Source organism: Acinonyx jubatus, chromosome B2, assembly GCF_027475565.1.
Source record: "Acinonyx jubatus isolate Ajub_Pintada_27869175 chromosome B2, VMU_Ajub_asm_v1.0, whole genome shotgun sequence".
NCBI classification, from domain to species: Eukaryota; Metazoa; Chordata; class Mammalia; order Carnivora; family Felidae; genus Acinonyx; species Acinonyx jubatus.
The window spans coordinates 96,447,117-96,467,676 of record NC_069385.1 but is presented as its reverse complement, the minus strand read 5'-3'; the positions used below and the strand labels follow the sequence as shown (position 1 = coordinate 96,467,676).

General features: G+C 37.3%; 1 protein-coding gene and 1 pseudogene across 27 annotated transcripts in view; one reads left to right on the top strand and one right to left on the bottom strand.

Annotated features, from left to right (window-relative positions):
• Positions 1-20,560, bottom strand: part of DST (dystonin) — a 490,174-nt gene that overhangs the window by 301,665 nt on the left and 167,949 nt on the right. The window lies entirely within an intron of this gene.
• On the top strand, positions 20,022-20,501 carry LOC128315612 (40S ribosomal protein S29-like; annotated as a pseudogene).

Here is a 20,560-nt window from a genome sequence, read left to right as displayed (position 1 = left end):
TCTGCAATTGTTGTAGCACCTTTAATAGTCCAGATTATACAGGGGAATCCCAATTCTCTTAATCGAGAAGCACAAGTGGACTACTAGTGTTCTGGAAATCTACTGAGTCGGTGGTTTCTCTTCTATTTTAACGTGGCTGATGCCCTTAAGCCACTCATAAATAACACAGTAAGGAAAACCTATTATTACCACCACAAGCAGCTGCACCTTGTCAGTAATCAATAAATTTTCTCAAACACTATTTTAGTTTGGTTTAAATACTGACTTCATCTTATAAGTCCCCAGGTTTAAGGATCAGGTAAGATCAAATGACCGGGCACCAAGCATCCTTTCACACAATTAATGCCCTATCAGTCACCAAATCATTCTTTCATCATTCAATGTTGAAAATTAATATTTATTAAAAACCTGCTATGTTTTATGAGCTGGGGACACAAAGAGCCCTGCCATTTGGAACTAAATTCTAGCAGAAAAAGAGAGACAATGAGCAATAACAATAAACACAACAAGTAAATATATCCGATGGTAAAAGTGATGATAGCTACGGAAACAAGCAGAGAAGGTCAAGAAAGAGTAAGAGTGTATAGGGTCAGAGCAGGGAAGGAGGTAAGTATAAGTTCAAATAAAATGATCTGACAGTCCTCATTGGGAAGATGGCAGACATTTAAATAAGACTTGAAAAGGAGGGGGTGTAGCTCAGTGGTAGAGCGCGCACTTAAATAAGACTTGAAAGAGATAGAGTCAGCCAGGCAAATATCTGGGAGAATGACATTCAAGGCAGAGGCAATGGACATTGCAAAGGCCCTAAGACAGAGTGTGCCTGATGTATTCAAGCAAGATCAAGAAGGCCACTGTGTCCAGAAGGAAGAGATTGGAGGGAGAGAGCATTAAGACATGAGGTCAGAGAGGTAACAGAAAAGCTGGCTACTGAAGGACCACATAAGTCATTTCAAGGACCTTTAATTTGACTCTTCCTGATATGAGATGCCACTGGAGGAATTTCGGGAGAAGAATAACAGATCCGACTTATGTTTTAAAAGATCCCTATAGCTTTTATATCGGGAGTGGGGGAGATTTTCCAAGACAGAATACTTATCAAGTGCTTATCCCTGGGGTAGAAAAATTAATCCCATCTAGAATAGCCAACACAATACTGAAGGATAATAAAGTAGGAGGACTGATACTACTCAATCTCAAGATTTACTATAAAGCTACAGTAATCAAGACAGTGTGGTATTGGCAAAAGAACAAAGAGATCAATGGAAAAGAATAGAGAGCCCAGAAATAGACCAACACAAATATAGCCAAATGATCTTTGACAAAGAAGCAAAGGCAATTCAACAGAGAAAGGATAATCTTTTCAACAAATGGTGCTGGAACAACTGGACAGTCACATGTAAAGAAAAATGAATTGAGGCACAGACCTTTCACAGAAATTAACTCAAAATGGATCACAGGCTGAAACGTAAAATGTACAACTATAAAACTTCACAAGATAACACAAAAAAATCTAGGTGGTCTTGTATTTGGTGGTGACTTTTTAAATACAATAGGAATAACACACTCCATGAAAGAGAAATAATAAATTGGACTTTACTAAAATTAAGAACTTCTGTTCTGCAATAGACACTGCTCAGCAAATGAAAACATAAGCTACAGATCAAAAGAAAATACCTGCAAAACACATATCTGAAAAAGGACTATTCTCTAAACTATACAAAGAACACTTAAAGCTCAACAATAAGGGGGCATCTGGGTGGCTCAATCAGTTGGGTGTCCAGCTGTTGATTTCGGCTCAGGTCATGATCTCACGGTCATGGGATCAAGCCCCATGTCACACTTGGTGAGGAGTGCAGAACACAGAGCCTGCTAGCAATTCTCTCTATCCTTCTGCCCCTCTCCCACTTGTGCACGTGCATGAGAGCACTCTCTCTCTCCTTCAAAATAAATAAATTTTTAAAAAGCTCACTCAACAAAAATAAGAAAACAAACAACCTAACTGAAAAGAGGGCAAAAGATCTGAAGACACCTCACCAAAGAATATATACAAATGGCAAATAAGCATATGAAAAGATGTTCTACATTTTGCATCATTAGACAATTGCAAAAACAAACAACAATAAAATACCACTAAACACCCAAATGACCAAAATCTAAAATAACCGACAACATCAAATGCTGACAAGGACATCAAGCAACAGAAACTCTCATTCATTGCTGACAAAAATGGAAAACAGTACAGCCACTTTGGAAGTCAGTTCAGTTTCTTACAAAGCTAAACACAGTCTTACCGTATAATCCATTAACACCCTCATAGATATTTACTCAAATGAACTGAAAACTTATGTCCATACAACAATCTGCAAATTAATGTTTACAGCAGCTTTATTCATAATTGACAAAAATTGGAAGCATGCAAGATGTCCTTCAATAGATGAATGGATAAACTATGGTACATCCATACAATAGAATATTCAGTGTTAATAAAAAATGGGTAAAGGGGGTATAAATTTATTTTTTTAATTTTTTACTGTTAACAAAAAAATAAAGAAAAAGAAAATATGAGCTATTAGGCCACAAAAAGATATGGAGGAACCTTAATAGCATACTGCTAAGTGAAAGAAGCTAATACGAAAAGGCTACATACTGTAGGATTCCAACTATTAGAAAAAGCAAAAACTGCAGTGACAGTAAAAGATCAGTGGTTTCCAGAGGCTAAGGAAAGGGCGGAAAAGAGGGAATAAACAAGTGGATCATTTTATTTTTAGGGCAGTGAAATTCATCTGTATGATACTGTAAAGGTAGATAATACACATTACACATTTGTCAAAACCCAAAAAACAGTACAACAACCCAATGTAAACTATGGATTTTAGTTAATAATAATGTATCAATATTGGTTCATTAATTGTAATCAATGTACCACATTAATGCAAAATGTTAATTTAACAAGAAGGAAAACTATGGGAAAGAAGGGGTATATGGGAACTCTATAGTTTATGGCCAATTTTTTATAAACTTAAAACTGTTCTACAAGTCTGTTAATAAAATAATTATTCCTACCCTCAAAATCCTTATTCTCTCATTACATTATACATATCCTGCCCACTTCCAAAAAGGAGTTAAGATGACGCACAGAAAAAGGATAATACAAGTAGAAATAAAACATCAAAACCATGTCTAAGGAAAGCAATACAATTATACCAAAACGTCAGCTAAAGAGTTACTTTCAATATTCTTTTGCTTATTTCCTTCCATCGAACCCCATTATATTTTCTCATTGCTCCGTGAATCGGCCCTTCAGAGCACCTATTCCAATTATAATTTGGCCTATATGATTTCATCCATGTCTGTGCTCACATTAAATTGCTCAAAAGCACATAAAAAAGTTAAGTAATGTAATAGTAACCAGGAAGTTATAAATTTATAAAGTTATAAACTGAGGTTTAGACAAGTTAAATAATGAAAGGCCCCAGCTTAAAAATAGCATAGCTGGGCTTTCAAAACCCAACTGACTTCAAAGCCTCATGGTCTTGGCATTACACCATAAAGTATGATATAATTTCTACACTGTATGTTATCTTCAAACTGTCAAAGTTTCAAAGTGATTCAATAAACATAACTCAGTGGTTCAGATGAAAATCAACCTAACTCAATCAAAAAATACCACAACTGTTCCTAACTGCAAACTCTCTTAACAGATTAAAACCCAGAGTGTGAGATGCCCTATTTTATTCTACACATCTGCCCAGAGCTCAGGGCTCAGGTCTACTGCTTATAGAACACAACTCTGCCATGTTCTCTTTGAGTCCTGGAAAGTAATTAGTGTTTCACAAGACGAACTAGAATTTTCCCCAGACTTGTTTTTGCTACACCCTTTAACATGTGACTCGCATGCCTGCTGCCTTTAAAAATGTAAACAAATAACCAGCCAGGAAACTAAATTATCAAGGGGTAAGGTAGGAGTTTGAGAAAGGGAAAGCGCTATTTATAAAAGTATCTCTTCTGGACAATTTACACACAGGTCTTAGAGCTACCACATCCCAAAATAGCTTATCATTTAAAATAACCCTGTGACCACACAATTATCAGGAGATATCTTAACTACATTCCTGTTAGATAATAGAATCTCTTCAAAAGGGAATAGAATTATAAACATTACCTAAGAAAACTGGGTATTACTTTAGAAGTTCATAAATTCTTTCACAAAGGGTCCCCAATTTAAGCTAATGCTAATCCTCGCACTGGTATGTGACTAAAATTGTCTGCAAAGAGCAGTTGTCCAACTGACATTCTGACTCTGTCTGTAATGTAATAGTTAAAGAATGTGGTGTCATTTAAGGAGACACTATAATTTTCTGTGTTGAATGTAGACTATTAAAATGTTTGTAAACCATTAAACAATAAAAATTATTACTTCCAACCATTCTAAATGTACAAATAATCACCAAATGAGTACAAAAACCTGGCTCAAAACAGTCAGGTGTATGTTCTGTTTTTGAGTACTTATGGGCAAAATGCTAAGATTCCATTTTCCTATCCAAAGAACGAGAAATATCTGTATACGGCCTGCCATGAACACAAACTGCACATACTAATCACACCTACAGAACCAAACTGCAACATGTAAATGGGAGCCACTAATAGTTTAGGGATCACAGGTCCCTTTAAGAACGTGATAAAACCTGTCAAATTTCTTCCAAATATACACAGTACATGTACATGAAGGCAAACTTTTACCTCAAACGTATGGAGTACCTGACTTTTAACCTCAGTTTAAAAACTTCTAACCTGGAGAAAAACCCCATTGCAAGACTGCTAGACTTGCCCTATGGTTTCCAAGACACTAGGACAGTGACTTCTATGTAAAGTGTTAATACTGCAGGTGAGAAAACAGAAGATTAACAGTGTCACTAACAAAATTCACTCTGAAAAAGAAACCGCAATGGGAACAGTGAAGAGTTACACCCTACTATGTGGGGTCCAGGCTGTTTTAAATATTAAGTCTGCTCTTAAATACTGAGAACAAACTGAGGGTTGATGGGGGGGGGGGGGGGAGAGGGGAAAGTGGGTGATGGGCATTGAGGAGGGCACCTGTTCGGATGAGCACTGGGTGGTGTTGTATGGAAACCAATTTGACAATAAATTATAATTTAAAAAAATTTAATTTAAAAAATTAAATAAATAAATATTGTCTGTGAAAAAAGCTGACCTATCAAAATCTCAACGTTTAAAGTAGATATAATTTTAGACTTTTTAAAGCCAATTTCTGTTACATACGCACTTTATCATTTGGTAAAATCAAATGTCAAATTTATGCATTAAAAAATATAGAGCAAATTTTCAATATAACATCTGAATTATTTCATGTGATAGAAAATAAGAAAATAAGAATTTCATGTGATAGAAAATTATTTCAGGTGATGAAAATATTTCATGTGATAGAAAATAAGATAGAAAATTAGTTATTTATTAGCTAAGCCATGAGAATAAGTCTCTTAAACTGACATTTTTACTGCAATGACACTCTCTGTACTAGCAGAGCACAGGGGAGGAGCCTGCACGGTGGAAACAGCACTCCACTGTGAGTCAAATACCTTCAATCTGTTCCTTGAACTGCAACTGATTAGCCATGTGACTCTGATCAAGGTATTACCTTTCAGAATCTCAATTCTAAAAAAGTCATAAAATTGAGGGATATACTATATGATCTTTAACAATCTTAATTATATTTGAATTTATGAGTCTATCCAAAGTAAACAATGAGAGTCAATTAGTACAACAGAACAATCAGAATTACAAGTAACTTTATTATAGGCTGCCCTACAATAACTTTTCAAATATGAGCTAGTTCCCTCAGAAAGGCTGGCCTATAGTTAGGTCCACTCAAAGTCACTGGGGATGACTCCAGCCATATGGATGACTCCCAATAATCCATATCTTCTGTTATTCACACCCTTATGTAGTCTTGTCTCATACTGTACCAGGGCTGCCTGTGTGACCAACTGCATACGGTCCAAGATTAGGTCATAAACAAAAGAGTCTTACCCTCCGGTGCCCACTCTCTCGCCATTGCTCTTGGATCTCTGGCTCTGAGGAAGGCAAGCTGCCATGATGTGAGCATGTTGTGGCTTCTGGCCAACAGCAAGCAAAGAACTGAGGCCGGCCAAAAGCACATGAGAGAGCCCAGAAGCAGACTGTCTCTGGCCCCCACCGAGCCTTGAGATGACTGCAAGAGCTGTCTGCCACCCAATGGGTTCCATCTTGTAATGTCAGAAAAGTAAGGAAGTGCTCAAAAAACAAAGCAACGGGGACACGTCAAAAACACACAGGGGCCACCTGGGTGGCTCAGTCAGTTGAGCATCGGACTCTTGATTTTGGCTCAGGTCATGATCTCACAGCTTATGGGATCAAGTCCCACATTGGGCTCTGCACTGACAGGGCGGAGCCTGCTTAGGATTCTCTCTCTCCCTCTCTCTCTGCCTGTCCCCTGCCCACACACTCGCTCTCTCTCTTTCTTTCTCTCTCTCTCTCAAAATAAATAAATGAACATTTAAAAAAATTTTTAAAAACAAAAAAAGACACACAGGAACCAGCCTGCAAGAGCATCTAATGATCAATGCTGGAATACGGTGAAAAACAAGACAAGTAAAAGAGTATTGGATTACACCCAAAGTATAAAATAAACATCCACAAGTCCACATTGATGTAAATGACTAAAGGAATAAAAAGATAAATGGGGGAGAAAAATTTTCCTCAAAGAAGAACCCCAAACAGTTTATGTAGATAGTCCTCTCTCAAGGATGTGAAGCTTAATTCCTCATCCCATGTGTACAGGCTGCACTTAGTAACTTGCTTCCAAAGAACAGGGTATGTAAAGATGAGGGAAGGAAGAAACCTTCCTCATCAAGTAATCAAGTAATCTTGATTACTCAGAGAGGTAATCAAGATTAACACCACAGAAAGTCAAGTTGAAAGCATATGCCCTTGATATGATGAGTTAAGAAGGGCACTTCACCTCTGTGGTCCTTCTTGCAAAACCCTGTAATTCCAAACCACAAAAAGGACATCAGACAAATACAAATTGAAGGACATTCTACAAAATATCCAAAGAGTACTCCTTGAACTGTCAAGGTCATCAAAATACAACTACCCTACAACCCAGCAACTGCGCTACTAGGTATTTATCCAGAGGATACAAAAATGCTGATTTGAAAGGGCACAGGCACCCCAGTGTTTATAGCAAGGCTATCAACAAGAGGCAAATTATGGAAAGAGCACAAATGTCCATGATGGATAAAGAATGGATAAAGAAGAGGTAGTGTGTGTGTGTGTGTATGTGTGTATGTATGTATGTATGTATGTGTGTGTGTGTGTGTGTATATATATATAATAGAATACTCCTGGACAATGAAAAGAATGAAATCTTGCCATTTGCAACAACGTGGATGGAACTAGAGCATATTACACCAAGCGAAATAAGTCAGAGAAAGACAGATATCGTGATTTCACTCGTATGTGGAATCTGAGAAACACAACAGACGAACATAAGGGAAGGGAAGGAAAAATAAGATAAAAACAGAAAGGGAGGCAAACCATAAAAGACTCTTAAATACAGAGAACAAATGAAGGGTTGCTGGAGAGGAGGTGGGTAGCAGGATGGGCTAAAAGGGTGATGAGCATTAAGGAGGGCACCTGTTGGGATGAGCACTGGGTGTCATATGTAAGAGATGAATCACTGGGTTCTACTCCTGAAAACAAGATTACACTGTATGTTAACTAACTTGAATTTAAATTTATAAATAAATAAATCTTAAAAACAAAAACAAAACAAACAAACAAACAAAAACACTTGTAAAGTCTAAGAAAATGTCACAGCCCAGAGGAAACTAAAGAGATAACAACTAAATATAATGTGGTATCCTGGATAGGATCCTGGAATCGAAAAAGGATATTAAGGAAAAACCAATGAAATCCAACTTAAGTATGGAGTCTAATTAAAGGTAGTATGTATGAGTGTTAGTCAGTTAGCTGTGACAAATGTGCATACTACCATAAGACGCTAACAACAGGGAAAATTGGGCACAGGGTATTCAGGAACTATCTGCACTGTCCTACAAGTTTTCTACAATTTAAAAACTTCTAAAAAGTTCTTTTAAATTTTTTAAAAACTTCAAAGAGGTTGCATATTTTGAAAAATGTTCTGAGAAAAACAAGACTCTGGACCTCAGCTTCCTACTAAAAATATTTTTTAAATAGACCAATTCTACACCTAAGTTATTCATTTTTATTTTTTAAATCTTTAAAAAATTGTCTTGCTCACCAAACCTCCTTTATCACACCAGGTATTTTATTGTGTATAGCATTACAACACAAATGGTCTACTTAAAAACCACAGTCAAATCAAGACTTGAAGGTCTTCTACATACCAAACAGAAAGAGAGTTTTGAGGAGACAGACACTACGACAGCTTGATTTGAAAATTTTAACAATTACACTAGTGGAGTACATATGCAAGTTTGGGCACCCTAACAGGGCTTATTATGTCTTACAAACTAATTTACTAGAAATTAAGAATGAATGTTGCTCATCTCCATGCTGAGATGAAAATGCCTATCTGTACTACTTACTCTTCTTTCCTCGGTAGTGGTTCCTAACACTTTACTTGAATTAACCCTGCTTTCTCTATGCAAATACTAAACGGCATGTAATTAAACTCAGAAATGCAAGGAAGTATAAACAAAGAAATACAAGCCATTTTTGTCTTGAGATGCAACAATAGGAAGCTCTGCTTCCTGCCCAAACTCGGAACCAATTGAGAAATGAGATAAAATGGATAAAAGAGATAAATCTTAAGAGAAACAATTTAGATATGTGGATAAGATAGGAGAAGAAAGCAAATAGGAGACCAAAACTTCAGCTTTATTGCCAATAAAACCTAAATTGGAGAACATTACTTACTACAGACAAGGAGGTAGTGTCCAAATACTGAGACTCATAACTGAACAGACTTGCTGTCCCAGTCACAGGCAGCACGGTACCCTGCAGATGGAACAGCATGTCCCTATAAAACTTACGGCATGGTGGAACAGGCTGAGCTATGGGCAGCTTGTTCATAAGAGACAGAGGAAGAAGCAGTGGTCCACATATGCCTGCTTTCTCACTTCAAACTCACCAGTCAGATTAAATCCTCTCTGCTCTCCTGAAAAGGTGCAGGAAGGTATAAGTACTACACTAATGGACTCTCCATCACAGGAATGAGGAATAAGCATCCCCCTCCACAAGAAAAGAGTGAAACAACCAACATGTATTTAGTTGCATCATGTTAGGTACTATATAAAATACTAAAAAATGCAAAAGAAAGCCTAACAAAATTTAAATATGCATATCCCTTGGCTTCAAAATTCCATTGTTGCAAATTTATTCTATGTATGTACACACGCAAAGTTTGAATAGATCTAAGAAGTACTTGGATTCCAAGGAACTGGATTCCAAGGAAATGGGAGATTTTCACTTATCTCTGTCTCCCCTAATCAACACCATGAATTTCGAACACAAAAATAAAACACAATTGTCCAGGGCAGTATCACTGTGCAGAATTGAGGCAGGAATATAACAAACAGATTACAGATCTGAGAGCCTGCTGGAGCCCAAAGTCTTCCTTATTTTTTATTTTGTTCTTACTTAGTTTCCTTATACTTGAAGGAAGCTGAGCATCTATAGGCCCCTACATCAATCTATCTATATTCACATATCAACATTATCACTCTATAACCCTATCACTGTGTTAGAGCTAACTCTTTGAGAAATCACCTTCTCATCCTTGAGACCCACCTCAGTACCTATCATACATGAGTTAAATAAGTGTGCACGCGCGCGCATCTCAAATTTCGTAAAAACAAAACTAAACAAGAGTCTGCTTCCAGGACATGATTCATTCTCCCACCTCCAAGCCTTAAGATTGTGACAAGAGGTAGCCCTTATAATTTTCATGTTCACCCCATTTTTTAAAGATCCCTCACATTTGACCAATGTGTGCTTGTTCTACTAGCAGATAGGAAACCTGGTTTCTTCAGAATTGAACACTAATCTTGTCTGACCTTGTTCCGGTGTTTAAGTTCCTGATCAGTCCACAATGAAGGCCAAAGACCTACTTGTTGATCTCTGTGTTCATCTCCAAGCCCTAGAGTTCCTGATTATCCCTCCCCTTGAAATCATGCTCCTAACATTCCAGTCTATTTTAACCCAAGATGTCCCTAAGAATAATGAAGTGTCCCATGCATTGATAGCAAAGGTCCATCAATAATGAGAAAGAAAATCACTCATCACTTGGATGTGTGTCACGTGCCTTTTTAAAACTCATACCCTAGAAGATCAGACAGCAACTGCCATAACCACAGATGGCTGAGAAAATGGGTTCAAAAATATTTTATGGGTATCATTATATTCATGAGAAAATAGCCTAAATTCTCAACTCCAAGGTCAGACAGAAATCCTCACTATGAGGAATCTTGCACTTCTTATGATCTTATTAGTCTACTAAAATGGGAAATTAGTTGCCTAAAAAGCCAAATCTAAGTTCATCACTAGGCAGAGTGCAATTTCCCTGAAACCATGATTTACTGCATAGTAAAAATTATCTACCAATTTGTAGATTTTAACTTATTGAAGTGTTGAGTTTTGAATTAGAAAATGTCATCAGAGTCTGAACAAAGGCAGTTAACAGTAACACTCAATGAATTTACTGAGTTACCATGTGCCAGGCAGTATTCCAAGCAATCTACATGTAATAACTCATTTCATCTCACAATAACTATGATGCAGGTACAATTACTACTTCCATCTTATAAATGAGGGGCATGAGGCACCAGGGTGTTTAAGCTACCAGAGTCTGAGATAGCACAGGGGACTCTGCATCTGAACATGTATAGTGAAACTTCCCTAAGGTAAATGCCTGTGGAATGAACAATATTCTATTAACAAAAATTAAGTATGTGCATCCTTTTTACCATCTTTGCTTTTACTTCAGATGAATAAATTGATGCTCAAGGAGATATAGTAATTTAACCAAGGCCACTTAAACCAAGACTTGACTTGGAAGTACAGGATCTCTAAAACAAACTAGACTAAATATTTTGCATTCCTAGACGCTGGAGAAATGATACAAAATAGCTTGAGGTATTTTATGAACTGAAGTACTTCATTATCTAAGACAGGCTACAATTCTCACCAGGGTTAGCATGGAAAAACGTGAAACACTCACTGTAACATACACCACAAAAGATAACATTAGACTTCCAACATTTCAGAATTAAAATCAAAGAGAAAAATACTAATTACTCATGGGGGGGTTTTTTTGATCATCATACTTAGGGATTATTAATGATTCAATAAATGCCAGACTTTGTTTTTAAAAAAGAAAAAAAGAAGCATGGCTATTAAGGAATTCTAACTTGGAATGGTTTAATAACTTCCTTTGTACAAGTGAGTACAATATTAACTTGATAAAATCAATATTAGGAAAGAAAAAAGACACAACTTTCATGAAATACACACTCTTTTTTTTTTTTGAATTTTTTTTTTAACGTTTATTTATTTTTGAGACAGAGAGAGACAGAGCATGAACGGGGGAGGGTCAGAGAGAGAGAGAGGGAGACACAGAATCTGAAATAGGCTCCAGGCTCTGAGCTGTCAGCACAGAGCCCGACGCGAGGCTCGAACTCACGGACCGCGAGATCATGACCTGAGCCGAAGTCAGCCACCTAACCGACTGAGCCACCCAGGTGCCCCAATACACACTCTCTTAAAAATGAAACTCTAAACATTTAAATTTAATTTTGACAGTTACAAAGAGAAATGCTCTATTAAACTCTTCATCATCAAATATTTTGAGAAGCAAAAGCATATGAAATAATTGTGCAAGATACACTATTAGTTGGTATCTAGCTCTTGAAAAAAGGACTGGAGATTATTTGCACAATCAAGAGAAACCTTCTCTGTATAGTGACTATGGAGAAGAATGCAGAGTTAAGAAACTTGAGTTCTGTCATTTAGACACAGAATCTACTTTTTTTCAAGTATTAACAGCATCCAGGTATTTTGCAACATGAATATACATTTCTATAACACTGTTTCAGTTAAATGATGGATGCACCATAATCTATTTAACCAATTCCCCAATATTAAACAATTATACTTGTTCCCAACTTTTTATCATTATTATATACAGTGCTATAAACGACACCCTTGTTAGCCCTTTGTGTATGCTTATTTTCCCTTATAATAAATTCTTACAAGTGAAATTTCAGTCAACATGAAAAAATACATTATCCTGCAAAAAGACTATATCATTTTTAGTATTAGCAGAGATATTATTTGAAACAGCACAACACGAAACACATTTAGATCTAATTTTTAAATATTTGTATTTTACAACCATACATATATAGAAATGTATCTATCTGCGTGTATATGTATACATATATACATACACACAGCACACAAATACATCTCTATTATATAAGCAGTATCTGTTTAAATACTGTGCTTATTTATTTATCTATTGCTATGGTTAAAAAAAAACTGTGTAACATAAAAATTACCATCTTAACATTTTTAACTATGAGTTCATTAGTATTAAGTATACTCCCATTGTTGCACAACCAATCTCCAGAACTTCTTCATCTTGCAAAACTGAAACTCCGTACCAATTAAACAACCATTCTGTTCCTGCCCCCACCTCCACCTGTCATCCCTGGAAACTGCCATTCTACTTTCTGTTTCTATGAATTTGACTAGTGTAGATACTACATATAAGTGTTATCATACAGTATTTGTCTTTTTGTGACTGGCTTATTTCACTTAGCATAATGTCCTCAAGACCCACCTATGCTGCACAATGTGTCAGAATTTCCTACCTTGTTAAGGCTGAATAATAGTCTACTGCATGCACAAACAACATTTTGTTTATCCACTCGCCCATCAATGGACATCTGGGTTGCTTCCAACTCCTAGCTATTATGACTAGGGCTGCTATGTAAAATACTGTGCTTATTTACAAATATTTATAAACACAGTAAAATCCTTTATTAGGAATCCTTGGCACAAAGAATTCCAATTATTTTGTTAAGAAGAGCAGATAATTCCACTTTATATGGCTTACAACTTCACCCTACAGAGGCAGGGGGTGAGGGATGGTAGAGAAAGAGACAGGAAAGTCTATCCCTTCCACCTCTCAGCCCCCAGAGTTCTCATATTGAGCATGGAATCACTGAGTCACTACCGGGAACAGGAACTCTTCCTTGCCTGACCTCAAAAGGTATCAGGCTTCAGCCTCTACCAGATGGAGTTCCAGCAGTCCACCTCCAGCTAGAGACACTCCCTCATTTCTCCGTATGCACAGGCTGCTCCGTGGGTGTTCAGATCACACTTCTTGGAGACTCTCCTGTTACTCTTCCTGGCCATGCTTTCACTTACTAACATTGGGAATCCATTATTTCTCCAGAGCTGGTTATCTCTGACTTGCCAGAAGGTTAAAATAAAAATATTTTTTTTTTGTCCAATCCCTATGATTTCTCATACTTACTATCTACTATGACAGACAGTAGGTGCTATGATGCCCGTTTTACAAAAGAGAAAAAAATAAGGTTCAGAATGCATTAGTCATTTACCCAATGTCACAAAATTTTATTAATTTTTTTATTACGTTTCTTTATTTTTGAGAGGCAGAGAGAGACAGAGCATGAGTGGGGGAGGGGCAGAGAGAGAGGGAGACACAGAATCCAAAGCAGGCGTCAGGCCCTGAGCTGTCAGCCCAGAACCCGATGTAGGGCTCAAACCCACAAACCGTGAGATCATGACCTGAGCCGAAGTCGGACACTCAACCGACTGAGCCACCCAGGCGCCCCCCAATGTCAAAAAATTTGAATAAGCCACACCAAACTTGGAAAATAAGTCTATAAAATTTAAAGCTTATAGTCTTTTCACTATTTTATGCTACATCTTACAAATTCTCTTGTTAATTCTGTCACTAACACCTATGGCAGATAAAAACCATTATTCTCAGAACATCAAGTTTACACACTTTGGACACTTTCTCATTTAGAAATCTACAGAGAACACACACCTTTTTCCTCTTTTTGGGCTACGTCTAAGAATATGTCATCAGTAACTAAATATATCTGCCCTGTGTATTTAATTTGTTCAGAAAGAAACTACATTGTGCTAGTTGGCAAGTTAGAAACAAAACATGTTTCATTACCTTATTTTCTAAATTACTCATGAGCTTAAAACATAGCATTAACCATATCCCTGGGTGAAGGAGTCTGATAATGCATTAAAAAATAAAATAATAAAAATAGGTTTGTACTAGCCCAAGAAACCTAAATGTACCCAAAGATTACAAAGACCAAACAAAAGAAAGCAGCCAGATGCTTTCAACAAAAAAAAATGCCCATTTCCCTGCCCTTGGCCCATAGTACCAAAGGTACTTTGGTCAGAAGCTGCCCAACAGGAATGCTACTTAATAATCAACCTAATAAATTCTTCCACACTTGGGAAAGTTTAAGGTGAGAGATAAGAAGCAGAGACACCTAAAATTAACAAGAAAAACCATTCTAGGCCAAGAGAACAAGCCAAAGGCTGCCTTATATCCAAGGCCACAATGTACCCTCACACTAAATCCTTTATCCTTTAATCCTTTTCCAGTAGTCTGAGTGAAATCTCTGTTCCCTGAAACCAAGTAAAATTGGTAAGAATAAGGTGCAGTAACTGATGCACTATTTTATATATGCTGTAGGAGACAGCAATTGGGGAAACATATGAATGTTGCTGGGAAGCATGAAGAAAGAATGGGAGAAGGTAAAGGGTCCCATTGTATTAGATTTGAATAGTGGGTATCAGTAATAAATTTATGATTTGTAAAATAGACATCTATATCCTAACTATTTCTATTAAAAGGACCTAGAAACAATGATGGCCAGGCAGCATTAAGCACATCTAGTGTCCAGATCTTGATTATGAAATACAAAGCCCCGTTGAAATAAACTAGAGCTCCTTAGAGAAATAATTGATTCCAGATCTGGGGCAGGGAAAGCACAAAGTGAGCTTGAAACATCTTGCTATTCCAGAAAGCAAAGAAATGCTTAAAGATTAATAAGAACGTAGTAAAAAGACACAGAAGTCAGCTTCAAGGAACTCCCACTAGTTCAACTTTGGACAATTCAAGCATCAAAAGAATAGCAATGGCAATGGATTCTAACACACAATAAAAAAAGAAAACATAAGTCAACAGTGAAGTTTAAAAACAAAAAAACAGGGAGTGGGGCAGGGGCAACAGGGGACAAAGGAAAGCTATTCTTTACAGAAGAATGCCAGCTAATAAATGAGAAAGAAATTTTTACTATTAGATAATTGAATCAGGCAAGGATCAAGGATCCTAATCATTGGGTAAAAAGCTACTGGGGAAGAGGATATGTACAAACTACTCACAGATAATGCATTAATTATAAGAAAGAAAAAGTACCCAAAAAGGATATTATTACAATGGAGACCTGGCAGATAACACCTTAATTAAGTGATCAGATTTAATGGGATATACCGGCATGTATCTCCTGATATAATCCAGTAAGAAATACCCTATCACCTCTACAACATTTGTGTGAAAAATGTTTAACCTGAATCCAAACATGAAGAAATGATTAAAAAAAAAAAAAAAAAAAAAAAACAGACTGTGGGACATTCTAAGACAATTGATAAGAAGGCACCTTTTCTAGAATAAATGAGACTAAAGATATACACTAACCAATACAACATATGATCCTTATTTAGATCTTGGGAGTCCTAAGGAATAGAAAAGAATTAGGTAGCTAAAGGTTGGAGAAATCTAGGAAATAAGATTATAGACAAGTTTCTTAGGGATGAAAATGGTATCACAATTAGGTAACAGAATGCCCTTATTCTGAATACATACATAATTATTTGGGGACAAAGTATCATGACATATAAATTTAATTTTTAATGATTCAATAAAAATTAAAAGTAAGGAGACAGCACACCAAAATGTTAGCAATCAGTAAACCTAGGTGAAGGGTATACACAGTATACATTCTTTCAATTTTTCTACAGATTTTAAGTTTTTCAAAATAAAACAATGGAGGGAAAGCAATCTACCCACAAAGAATTCTAACAACCAAAAGAGGTTCAGAGATAGAACACTATGCTTTGAAGAGGAGAAAAATATTTGCAGGGGTGCCTTAGTTGGTTAAGCATCTGACTCGATTTCGGCTCAGGTTATGATCTCATGGTTCATGAGCTCAAGCCCCACATCAGGCTCTGCGATGACAGTGCAGAGCCTGCTCGAGATTCTCTCTCTCTCCCTCTCTCTCTCTCAAAATAAATAAATAAACTTAAAAAAAAAACCATTTGCAAAAAGAAAAAAGGTTTCTGGTTAGTGTAAACATTAAAAATCTAGCTTATTCTCATTTCAGCAAATACATTGTGATTTAAGACCTGCTTTCTAAGCTTCTGCACAGCAAAGGAAACAATCAACAAAACTAAAAGGCAACCAACGGAATGGGAAAAGATATTTGCAAATGACATATTGGACAAAGGGCTAGTCCAAAATCTATAAAGAGCTCACCAAACTCCACACCCGAAAAACAAATAACCCAGTGAAGAAATGGACAGAAAACATGAATAGACAATTCTCTAAAGAAGACATCCAGATGGCCAACAGGCACATGAAAAGATGCTCAACGTTGCTCCTCACCAGGGAAATACAAATCAAAACCAAACTCAGATATCACCTCACGCCAGTCAGAGTGGCCAAAATGAACAAATCAGGAGACTGTAGATACTGGAGAGGATGTGGAGAAATGGGAACCCTCTTGCACTGTTGGTGGGAATGCAAACTGGTGCAGCCGCTCTGGAAAACAGTGTGCAGGTTCCTCAAAACATTAAAAATAGACCTACCCTATGACCCAGCAGTAGCACTGCTAGGAATTTACCCAAGGGATACAGGAGTACTGATGCATAGGGGCACTTGTACCCCAATGTTTATAGCAGCACTCTCAACAATAGCCAAATTATGGAAAGAGCCTACATGTCCATCCACTGATGAATGGATAAAGAAATTGTGGTTTATATACACAATGGAGTACTACGTGGCAATGAGAAAGAATGAAATATGGCCTTTAGTAGCAATGTGGATGGAAATGGAGAGTGTTATGCTAAGTGAAATAAGCCATACAGAGAAAGACAGATACCGTATGTTTTCACTCTTAGGTGGATCCTGAGAAACTTAACAGAAACCCATGGGGGAGGGGAAGCAAAAAAAAAAAAGAGAGAGAGAGGTTAGAGTGGGAGAGAGCCAAAGCATAAGAGACTCTAAAAAACTGAGAACAAACTAAGGGCTGATGGGGGGGTGGGAGGGAGGGGAGGGTGGGTGATGAGTACTGAAGAGGGCATCTTTTGGGATGAGCACTAGGTGTTGTATGGAAACCAATTTGACAATAAATTTCATATATTTAAAAAGAAAAAAAGGACCTGCTTTCTAAACTTGAACAAATATGCAGTGAAGAATGTACACATTGCCCCTGACACAGAAGTAATAATAAGTAAAATGCCCCCCCCAAAATTGTATTTATTAAAAGTTCCTTAAGGTCCTGTACCAATTCCCTAAAGGTCTTAAAATGAACTATTACATTATAGAGTCTATACTTTAAATGTACAATGAAAAAATAGGAGTTGTAATCTATGAGTATTCTTTGTGACATCTGGTTGAGGTACACATGAGATTGAGAAAAGAGAATGTTTAAAAATCCTAATATAGTCAATGACTGATTTAAGGACAATAATTCAAGCTCTTTCGTTGAAACTGCACAGTGTTTTTGTGTTTTGTTTTTTAAAATTTTTTTTAAGGTTTATTCATTTTTCAGAGACAGAGCATGAGCGGGGGAGGGGCAGAGAGAGAGAGGGAGACACAAACTCCAAAACATGCTCCAGGCTATGAGCTGTCAGCACAGAGCCCTACGCGGGCCTGAACTCACGGACAGCAAGATCATGACCTGAGCTGAAGTCAGACGCCTAACTGACTGAGCCACCCAGGCGCCCCCTTTTTTTTTTTTTAATTTTTTGAAACCGCACAGTGTTTTTAAGGTTTCTAAACTAAACATTTTATTTTAATACAGGCTGTCAACCTGCATTGCAGAAGACTTTAAATAACTTTTCCAAATTTAACTTTCAGTCCTACTAATTACAGCATGATCCTCCACCAAAGAACAGCAAACACCAGCTATTGCCAGACCTCTGCAGACATTACATATACCAAGTAATCTGAAATTCAGAGTTGACATGCAAAATGGAATCATTATGACAGTCTAAAGCCTTTCACTACCTCTTTATATTTCATTTACAATCACATTACTTGTTTCTGATTGAATAGGTCAAATTGAACTAACAGCTTACCTCCCCTCTCTGCTGAAAACACATTACACTGACCCAGTAACTGGATCTGTTTGTAGGATACACCCCAAAAACAAGGAGAAAGGAAAAGAAATTGTTAAAAAAAAAAGAAAATTTGGGAGCTAGAAAGCAAACGAACTGGTGGTACCTGAACTAACAGAGAACTGAATCCTAAGCCAGTCCTGAGGAAAGCTGAGAGAACGAACCTGATTCATACCTTGAAACTCCCAAAAACCACACCAGAAATTCATGGTATCAGGTAACCTTGGAAATTACGGTGGAGGTGGGACTTGAAACAGATGGGGAAGGTGTAAGAAGCAGATTTACCTCCCTCAGATGATTTCCCAACCCCCAAAAGGCGAGATTTATTGTCTGGAGAGACTGAAACAGAGACAGGGTCTCTAATCTGCATGACGACACACAGATAAGACAGGAGACTAAGTATGAGTTCATATACTAAAAACGAACAGCTTCCAACCATCTCCTGCCCACTCAGTTCCTTCAGCTGGAGTTGAAAGCATTATTCTCTGCGGAATCTGACCAGCCCATGACAGAGGACCTTAAGACACTGATAGCAAGGTTCCCCGCAGCACAATGGCCCAGGCAGATTATTCCACAGTAAAGGCTAAGACTGACAAGTCTATCACACAGCCAGAGCTTCCACAGTCAGCTTTTAAACATGAGTAAGCAGGCAGCCAAGGAAAACTTCTGAGGAAAGATTTGAATGTTAAAGGAGGGGACTAAAACAAGTAACAGATTTTTAAAAAATTAACTTAGAGCAGGGGTGCCTGGGTGGTTTGGTCAGTTGTGTATCCGACTCTTGATTTCGGCTCAGGATGTGATCCCAGGGTCATTGGGTTGAGCGCCATTTGCAACAACACGTATGAACCTTGAGAGCATTACGCCAAGTAAAATGAGGCAGGCAAACACAAATGTATGATCTTACTTATATGTGGAGTCTAAAATAACCTAACTCGGGGCACCTGGGTGGCTCAGTCAGTTGAGCATCTGACTTGGACTTCAGCTCAGGTCATGATCTCACGGTCCGTGGGTTTGAGGCTCGTGTCGGGCTCTGTGCTGACAGCTCAGAGCCTGGAGCCTGTTTCAGATTCTGTGTCCCCCTCTTTCTCTGCCCCTCCCCCACTCATGCTCTGTCTCTGTCTCAAAAATAAATAAAAACATTTAAAAAAGAAAAGAAGAAAAGAACCTAACTCAACAGAAACAGAGAGTAGACTGAATGGTTGCCAGGTAGTTGAGGAAATGGGGAGATATTGGTCAAAAGGTTACAAACTTTCAATAGAAAAATGAGTAAGCAGCATGGTGGCTATAGCTAATGCTATGTTTCATACTTGAAGGTTGCTAAATGAGTAAATTTTAAATGCTGTCATCACAAAAAAGAACATGCTAACTAACTATGTGAACTGAAGGATGTATTAACTAACCTTATTGTGGTAATCACTTCACAGTATGTACATATATCAAATCATCACATTGTATAACTTAAACTTACACAAGGATATATGTCAATTTTATCTCAATAAAGATCGGAGTCAGGGGGAGAATGGAAGTCCATAAAAAATGAATTCTTGGAAAAGAAGAACAGAAACGAAAAATTTCAGTGGAAGGATTGAAAGGTCAAACTGAGGAAATCACTTAGAAACCAAAACAACAAGAATAAACTACAGAAAATAAAAGAGACAAGCAGAGGACCTACAAACAATACAACAGGGGAACTTGAGAAAAGGAAATAAAAAACTTCCCAAAATTCCTTTTGCCTTCTTGCATCTGAGACTGCAAGATGGGTCATCAGAAGCTCTGTTGGGGCCATCCGAGGATATCTGGCCACGGATCTCGCTCTTACTGTGTCTGCTCAAACTAGCACAATCTGATCCAGAAATACAGCCTCAATATGTACTGCCAGTGTTTCCATCAGTATGTGAAGGATATGGGCTTCTTTAAGGTGGATTAAGTGAATTTCCTTGAATGGGTCTACTAAGAGATCTACCTGAAGTACAGATATCCAAGATACCTGCCTTAATGCTAACTCATTGTACGTCAAATAAAAATACTTTGTTAAGTACTCTAATGTGAAAAAACA